The sequence below is a fragment of the Dipodomys spectabilis genome, unplaced genomic scaffold (assembly GCF_019054845.1).
Source record: "Dipodomys spectabilis isolate Male_0828 unplaced genomic scaffold, ASM1905484v1 ptg000498l, whole genome shotgun sequence".
In the NCBI taxonomy this organism is placed as follows: domain Eukaryota; kingdom Metazoa; phylum Chordata; class Mammalia; order Rodentia; family Heteromyidae; genus Dipodomys; species Dipodomys spectabilis.
The window spans coordinates 1,044,052-1,053,342 of NW_024871175.1; positions in this window are offsets into that span (position 1 = coordinate 1,044,052).

The following is a 9,291-nucleotide window of genomic DNA, read 5'->3' on the forward strand; positions in this document are numbered from 1 at the left end:
GACAGACCCTTAGCAAATCTTATCAGAAAAAGAAGAAAACACACCCAAATAAATAAACTCAGAGATGAGAATGGAAACATCACCACAAAAAAAAAAAACAAACAAAAAAACAAAAAAAACAAGATTCAGACCATTATAAGGGAACACTTCTCAAAACTTGATGCTAATATGTTTGAGAACTTGGAAGGAATGAACCTTTTCCTAGCAAACATCGACATGCCAAAACTAAACCAAGATGAGTTAAACCATCTTAATAGGCCCATATCAACCATTGAAATAGAAACAGCCATAAAAGACCTCCTATCTAAGAAAAGCCCAGGACCAGATGGTTTCACAGTGGAATTCTACAAGGCCTTCTAACCGAACTCACACCAATACTCCTTCAATGAAATTGAAAGAGAATGTACAGTACCAAATTCATTCTATGGAGCTATAATAACCCTCATCCCAAAACCAGGCAGGGACTCATCAAATAAAGACAACTATAGACTTATACATTTGATGAACATTGATGAAAAACTTAACAAAATTTTCGCCAATCGACTTTAACAATTCATCAAAATGCCATACACTACGATAAAACAGGATTCATTTCAGGGATGCAAAGCTGGTTCAATATATGCAAATCAATTAACATAATTCATTACATCAAGAAGAGCAAGTATAAGAACCACATGGTTATCTCAATAGATGCAGAAAAAACATTTGACAAGATCCAACACCCCTTTATGTTGAAGGTTCTGAAAAAACTAGGAATCCACGTTACCTTACTCAATACAATAAAGGCTGTATATGACAAAACTACAGCCAGTATTATACTCAATGGTGAAAAACTAAAGCCATTTCCTCTAAACTCAGAAATGAGACAAGGATGTCCACTCTCTCCACTTCTCTTCAATCTAGTATTAGAATGCGAAGCTACAGCAATAAGATGCAAACATAAAGGGGATCCAAATAGGGAAAGAAGAAGTAAAACTCTCCCTCTTTGCAAATGACATGATCTTGTATTTAAAGAATCCCACAGACTCCACTCCCAAATTACTCAAGCTGATTCAAAACCTTGGCAAAGTAGCAGGGTATAAAATTAACCCTCGAAACTCAATGGCTTTTCTATATATCAGTATTGACAAAAGTGTGGCTGAAATTAGGAAAGCAACTCCATTCGTAATAGCTCCACAAAAAATAAAATACTGGAAGTTCCGGGAAGATGGCGGAGGAGAAGCTGGAGTCTAAACAAGCTCTCGCACAGAAAGCAGTTTTAGAGTTCCAGTGAACAGTCCTAAGCCAGAGAATCACACCAAGTGTGCCATCACAGGACAGAGAGTTAGGCCAGAGAGGGAAAATCCAGGCAAGGAGAAAAATCTGAGCCCTTGCCAGCCGCCGCAGTGGTGGCGGCAGCGGTGGCGGCAGCGGCGATCGCAGGTGCCATACCTGAGCCACAGAGATTCCAGGACAAAGGAGCCAGACACAGCGGGCAAGTGGATTCTACTCAACACCAGCATGAACCCACAAGCAGCAGACATATTCATCCTGTATTTCGCAGACCAGAGACGACCCAGGAACCAAGACTCAGCTTGAGTAGAAGCCTGATGTCCTCACTCCTTCTCAGGGAGCAGTGGAGGGAAGGCCACCCCTCCCCACCCCCCAGTACCGGAGATCTCCATCTTGGATATCGGCAAAGCTCGGTGGAGCTCCTAGCTCCAACTCAAGCCTTGGAATAAAAAGAGTCATTCAGCAAGTCACAAGAACTTGACGGCGGTGTGACCTGCCAACTCAGCTCCAACCAGGGAAAAGTCAACCAGCATGGCCTCCAGCCCTAGGAGTGGCTTTCTTCACTGGGTAATCAGAGCCAGAGGCTGCACCTCCCTCTAGGAGTGGCTTTCTTCACTGGGTAATCAGAGCTAGAGGCTGCCCCTCCCTCTAGCAGCCTGGACAATCAATTGAAATTCAGTAAACAGAAACCCTGAGAATGGCTCCAGGCTGGGCTCTGTGAATTTTTCACAAACAAGCCCCCGGGAAAAGGTATTGTTTGTTGAAAGGCCTCAACTCTACTCAGAATGTAGCCTCATCACTGCATCCCCCTCTTTTGTGATACTCAAAGCAGATCTGCCTCCCAATGAACTAGCCTGGGAGGAGGATCACAAAATCCTAGGTAAAGCAGAGCATTTTTTCTGCCTGTTCGAACAAACTGACTTAAGAAACCAACCAACTCACAGGACCACAAGCAGAGCAGAGACTCCAACAAGAGGCTGGTTATGGACACAAGGGAGATACAGGATTTTTCCCACCCCTCGCAAAAAAATCAAAGAACTTTTCTTCTTCTTCTCCTCCTCCTTCTTCTTCTTCTCCTCCTCCTCCTTCCTCTTCCTCTTCTTCTTCTTCTTCTTCTTCTTCTTCTTCTTCTTCTTCTTCTTCTTCTTCTTCTTCTTCTTCTTCTTCTTCTCCTTCTCCTTCTCCTTCTCCTTCTCCTTCTCCTTCTCCTTCTCCTTCTCCTTCTCCTCCTCCTTCTCCTTCTCCTCCTCCTTCTCCTCCTCCTCCTCCTCCTCCTCCTCCTCCTCCTCCTCCTCCTCCTCCTCCTCCTCCTCCTCCTCCTCCTCCTCCTCCTCCTCCTCCTCCTCCTCCTTCTTCTTCTTCTTCTTCTTTCTTCTTCTTCTTCTTCTCCTTCTTCTCCTTCTTCTCCTTCTTCTCCTCCTTCTCCTCCTTCTCCTTCTTCTCCTCCTTCTCCTTCTTCTTCTTCCTCCTCCTCCTCCTCCTCCTCCTCCTCCTCCTCCTCCTCCTCCTCCTCCTCCTCCTCCTCCTCCTCCTCCTCCTCCTCCTTCTTCTTTTTGGTACCTTATATAAATTTTTTTTTCTTTTCTAAAACTTTTTTTAATCTTTAATTTTTGCCTTTTTTGAAAAAAATTGTTTTCCAGTAACTTTTTTTCCTCTTATACTTTTTATTTTAGGGATATGTGAGTGTGCATTTTTCTTTCTTTTTTGTTTTCTTTCTTTCTTTTTAATTATCTTTTCGTTTTTTGTTTATCTCTACTGAACTTCTAATCTCTTTTTCTTATTTTCTTATCCTTTTCACCTTTTCCTCTCTTTTGTTCTTCTTGATGTGACTTAATTCTTGTCTTGCACATCATCAGATTAACCCATAGTTGACTATTAGACCCTATCCCCCATTGAGTACACATTTAATCCACAAATTTATTACTCAATTCAAAACATCTGTGACTTAAATTCCTTAATAGCAATACTAACTCTTTATACATATATAATATTTTAAGCATTTTTATTTTTAAGTTTTTCACATCTCCTTTATATCCCCCCCTTCTCTCAATATATTCATGTTCTTCTCTAAATAGATTGTTTTCAGTTCTCCATTATACTATTAATTTTTACTTTTCTATTTTTTCTGGTCTCTTTTTTTTCCCTTTCCCTTTCTTCTTTTTTTTCTCTCTCTACTTTCATCCTACCCAACCTATTTCCTACTTTGAGATTAGGACTTAGTTAACTCTAACTGTGCCTCCCCACATCAATCTATTCCTATTTTTTACCCACATCTCTCCCTAACCATAATAATTTCTGGTTTTCCAAATTCTTCTTTGCAGTTCATAGCCCATTAACGTATAGTTGTTTGATGTTGAATAGATGTATCTGTTGAACTTCATTGTATCTGTAGACTATTAACTGTGCAAATTCAGACTTTGGTTGATGCTTGCCTTAAGATAGTGTTCTAGCACAAAACTGGTGCTATTTTCATCTCAAATGGGCAAAGTAAGCCGGAAAAACACAAGAAAAATGGCAAATCCGGGTACCTCAATTCCCAATCTTGATAATTAGGGGACAGAACAGATAATGAATAATCCAGAGGAGATTTCCCAAATAGCTCTACAAACAGTGCTGGCAAACATGATAAATGAAAAGATTGAAAACATAAAAAGGACTCTGTATGAGCGTGATAGGGAGAGAGAGGAGGCAATCCAAAAGTTTATAAAGGAATATCATAAGCGAGAGGAAGCTACTCAAAAACTGATACAGGATTTGTGTGAACAACTTGAGAATACTAAAAGAGAAAGGGAGGAATGGCGTGAGCAGGCTGAGAACACTCAAAGAGACCTACAGGAATTGCACAAATGGGAGGAAGCTAATCAAAGAATAATACAGGAATTGAGAGAGCAGGAAGAGAATACACAAAGATCACTTACTGCATTCATGGGATCCATTAACAAAGAGCTGAAAGAAGTCAGGGAGACCACAAAGGGAATGCTGAATGGAACTCAACAGAAGGATTGGGAGTCCAAGGAAACCATAACCAATCAACTAAGTGATTTGAGAATAAACACTGAACACCAAATTAAGGAAGTAAAGAAGTTCATACAAGATCTAAAACAAAGCTTCAACAAAGAATTTGAAGCCATCAGAGCTGACCAATTAGAAGGAAAAGAGATAAAAAAAAACAAAGTAGAGGGTCTTGACAGCAGGTTAGACCATGCAGAAGATCGAATCTTAGGGATTGAAGACAGCCTAGATATTATAGAGAAAGAACATATAACCATCCAAGACAAGTCCAAGAAATATGATAGATCTATCCAACACCTGGAAGACACCATCAGAAGGCCTAATCTAAGGATAATGGGTGTAGAGGAGCACCTAGGAACAGAAGTTAATGGTCTAGGAAATTTGTTTAACAGGATCTTAGCAGAGAACTTCCCAAACATGCAAAAAGATATGCCTATGCAGATATAACAAGCTTTTAGAACTCCAAATAGACCAGACCAGAATAGGACATCCCACCATCACATTATAATCCACAGAGGATCAACTCAGACCAAGGAAAAGATCCTTAAACCTGTCAAGGAGAAAAGATTAATCACCTATAATGGGAAACCAATGAGAATCACCTCAGATTTCTCAGCAGAGACAATCAAAGCAAGAGAGCCTGGAATGATGTATGCAATGCCCTAAAAGCAAACAACTATCAACCAAGAATACTGTACCCAGCTAAACTCTCCTTCATAACTGAAGGCCAAATAAAAACCTTCCATAGCAAAGAAAAATTGAAACAATATTTCCCCAACAAACTAGCCCTACAAAAGATTCTTAAAGATGTTCTGTACATAGAAAACCAACAAGACCACAATAAAGGCCAAGAAACTGCACCCAAACCGAGAATCCAAGAGCCATAGGAAGAACCCAGTTTTCGCAGCCCCCAAGAAGGTGGATAACATGGCAGGAACTCCCAAACACCTCTCAGTCTTATCTCTTAACATTAACGGACTTAAATCTCCAATTAAGCGACATAGACTGTCTAATTGGATTAAAAAACAAGACCCTTCTATCTGCTGCCTGCAGGAGTCACATCTTGCCCGTAAAAACAAACACATTTTCAATGTTAAAAGCTGGAACAAAATCTATCAAAAAACGGCCCCCATAAACAGATGGGAGTTGCAATGCTAATATCAGATAAAATAGACTTCAAATTAAAATTCGTGAGAAGAGATAAAGAAGGTCCTTACATACACATTAAGAGATCTCTCCTTCAGGAGGATATTACAATTCTAAATATCTATTCGTCAAAAAATGGAGCACCGAAATTTATCCAAGAAACACTACTTTCCATCAAATCCCACATAGATCCAAAGACATTAATTGTTGGGGATTTTAACACACCAATCTCCCCACTAGATAGTTCAACTTGGCAAAAACTCAACAGAGAAACCACAGATCTAAACAGCTGCATAGATCAACTAGATTTAACAGACATCTACCGAATATTTCACCAGTAGCATCAGAATACATGTTTTTCTCAGCAGCACAAGGAACATTTTCTAAAATAGACCACATTTTAGGCCACAAAGCAAACTTGTCCAAATTCAGAAACACTGCAATTGTACCTTGCATTCTCTCAGATCACAAGGGAATAAAATTAGAACTCAACACCAAAAGCCACCAAAGAAAGTCTGGTTACACATGGAGGCTGAACAACACACTGCTGAATTACGAGTGGGTTATGGAAGAGATTAGAAAGGAAATTCGAATCTTCATGCTATTCAACAAAAATGAGCACACAAATTACCAGCTCCTATAGTGCCACGCCTACTCCGGTGGAGTCTGCTTAGCATGGAAGACCTGCTTTTAGACCTGTGAATGGGGCTTCAAGAAAGCCTATATCTGAGAATGGGACTTCACCGAAGTCTACCTCAGAGAATGAGGCTTTAAAGAGGGCCTATCTCTGAGAATGGGACTTCACTGAAATCTACCTCAGAGAATGGGGCTTCAAAGAGGCCTATCTCTGAGAATGGGACTTCACCGAAGTCTACCTCAGAGAATTGGGCTTCAAAGAAGCCTACCTCCTGGAAAGGCTCTCAAGCCCCTGGGAAAGATGTGTTTCTGTTCCTGTTTTTCTTTTCTTCACTGTATAGGAGTGCCTATTAGTCTTTTACTGTTCCTGCTGCTTGTTGTACTTACTCATGCTCAACGTTCCATTATTCAAGGATATTTCTTGGAAGAGTTGACGACTCCAACATCTGATGAGTGTCTTGAGAATATGACCAATTCACCAGAGTTAAGTGCTACCCTGAAAGCCACTCTTATGGATGCTATTAGACAACTCATAAGTAAATATAAAAGTATTGGGAGGTTTCATGATGTCACTTCAGCAGAAGGAATTGTTTGTAAGAAATTTACAAGAAGCTGTAGGCACGGCTAGAGCAAAAAGTGTGTATGGCTACTGGAGACTTTCCTTTAATCGTGAAGCATATACAATAGACTCATATAGATATCCTATAGATAAGAAAGATGTAGAGGGATATTTAGACCAAAAGCTAAATAAGATTCCTAAAAGATTGGTAGATGAAAGGTGGCAATGGCTTATCAGAGGAAAATGGTGGGATCCTCCATTATCTAAAGGACCACAAAGACTTCCCCCAGATCCATAACCTTTTACAGGTGTGTATGACAAAGATGGCAACTGTTGGGTAAACTATTTAGGAGAAAGAACTTCCTATTACTCTCTTTCATTTACTGAGAGACTTGCTAGATCTAGGCCTCCTTGGCGCTTATTGTCAAAGAAGGAAAAAGAAAGATCTTACGAGACAGTTAAGACCTCTATGGAGGGGAATAAACGATTATGTGAAAGGGTTACAAAAAAGACACTATGAGCTTGAATTTAATATATAGCCAGATTTAACTAAGTATACTGAAGATCATGATTTTTGGCCACAAATTGGGGACCCTCTAAAGAATGACAAAGAAGCACAATTGCTTAGAAAAGATTTGAAACGTATAAAGTGCAAAACTAAACAAGAGTAATAATAAAGTAGTAAAGTTCATGCCTTTCTGTTCAGCACCTTGCCCATATGCTCTGGTTACTGGTTAATAGCTGATAAACATCGAAACCAATTGTATTTCTTAAAAATAGAGGTAAAGCCGAAAACAAGTGCCTATCATTATAACTCGTCATCCAAAAAACAAGATCAGGCGACCAGCTGGTGACCACCCAAGAAGGAAGCCTTGCAGCAAGACTGTGTAACCTTTTGCCCTTTCTCATGGAGACTTTTGCTATAAAAGCTTGTTATCCTCTGCATTAAATCACACTCAGCATTCACTTCTCTTGTGTGTGAGTTGTCCGTTTGCCATCTCCCAACCTATTCCAGTTACTTCCACTAGGTGTCCTTTGTTGTCACGAAAGAGCCCATCCTTGGCACTCTAGGACACAGCAAAGGCAGTACTCAGGGACAAGTTTATAGCTCTGAGCTCCTACATCAAAAAATTGGAGAGATCTGAATCCAACAATTTAATGACACATCTAAACCTCCTTGAAAAAGAGCAGCAAGATAAACCTCAATCCAGTAGACGGAAAGAGATAATTAAAATTAAATCTGAATTAATTGAATTAGAATCCAAAAGAATTATAGAAAGAATCAACAAAACAAAGAGTTGGTTCTTTGAAAAAATTAATAAAATTGTCAGACCCTTAGCAAATCTTATCAGAGAAAATAGAGAACACACACAAATAAATAAAGTCAGAGATGAGAATGGAAACATCACCACAGAAACAACCAAGATTCAGAACATTATAAGGGAATACTTCTCAAAACTTTTTGCTAATAAGTTTGAGAACTGGGCAGAAATGGACCTTTACCTAACAAATATTGACATGCCAAAACTAAACCAAGATGAGTTAAACCATCTTAACAGGCACATATCGAGTATTGAAATAGAAACAGCAAGAGACCTCCCACTAAGAAAAGTCCAGGACCAGATGGTTTTACAGCAGAATTCTACAAGGCCTTCAAAGCAGAGCTCACACCAATATTCCTCCAAATCTTCAATGAAATTGAAAGAGAAAGCCCACTACCGAACACACTCTATGAAGCCATCATAACCATCCCCCAATTCAGGCAGGGACTCATCAAAGAAAGAGAACTGTAGACACATTTCTTTCATGAACATTGATGCAAAACTTCCCAACAAAATTTTGGCCAATCGACTTCAACAATTCATCCAAAAAATCAAACACCACGATCAAACAGGATTCATTTCAGGTATGCAAAGCTGGTTCAAATCAATTAATGTTATTCATCACATCAACAGAAGCAAGCATAAGAACTACATGGTTATCCCAATAGATGCAGAAAAAGATTGGACAAGATCCAACACCCTTTATGATGAAGGTTTTGGAAAAAATTAGGAATCCATGGAACATTCCTCAATACAATAAAGGCTGTATATGACAAAACTACAGCCTGCATTATACTTAATTGTGAAAAACTAACGCCATTTCCTCTTAACTCAGGAACATGACAAGGATGTCCACTCTCTCCACTTCTCTTCAATCTAGTATTAGAATGCCTAGCTACAGCAATAAGACAAGATGCAAACATAAAGGGCATCCCAATAGGGAAAGAAGAAATAAAACTCTCCCTCTTTGCAGATGACATGATCTTGTATTTAAAGAATCCCATAGACTTCACTCCCAAATTACACAAGCTGATTCAAAACTTTGGCAAAGTAGCAGGGTATAAAATTAAACCGCCAAAATCAATGGCATTTCTGTATGCCAACAATGAGAAAAGTGTGGCTGAAATTAGGAAAGCAACTCCATTTGTAATAGCCCCACAAAAAATAAAATACCTAGGAATTAACTTAACCAAAGAAGTGAAGGACCTCTATGATGAAAACTTTAAAAACGTGAAAAAGGAAATCAAAACAGAACTTAGAAAATGGCAAAACCGCCATGCTCCTTGATTTGAAAGATCAACATTGTGAAAATGGCAACATTTCCCAAAGCTATCTCCAAATTCA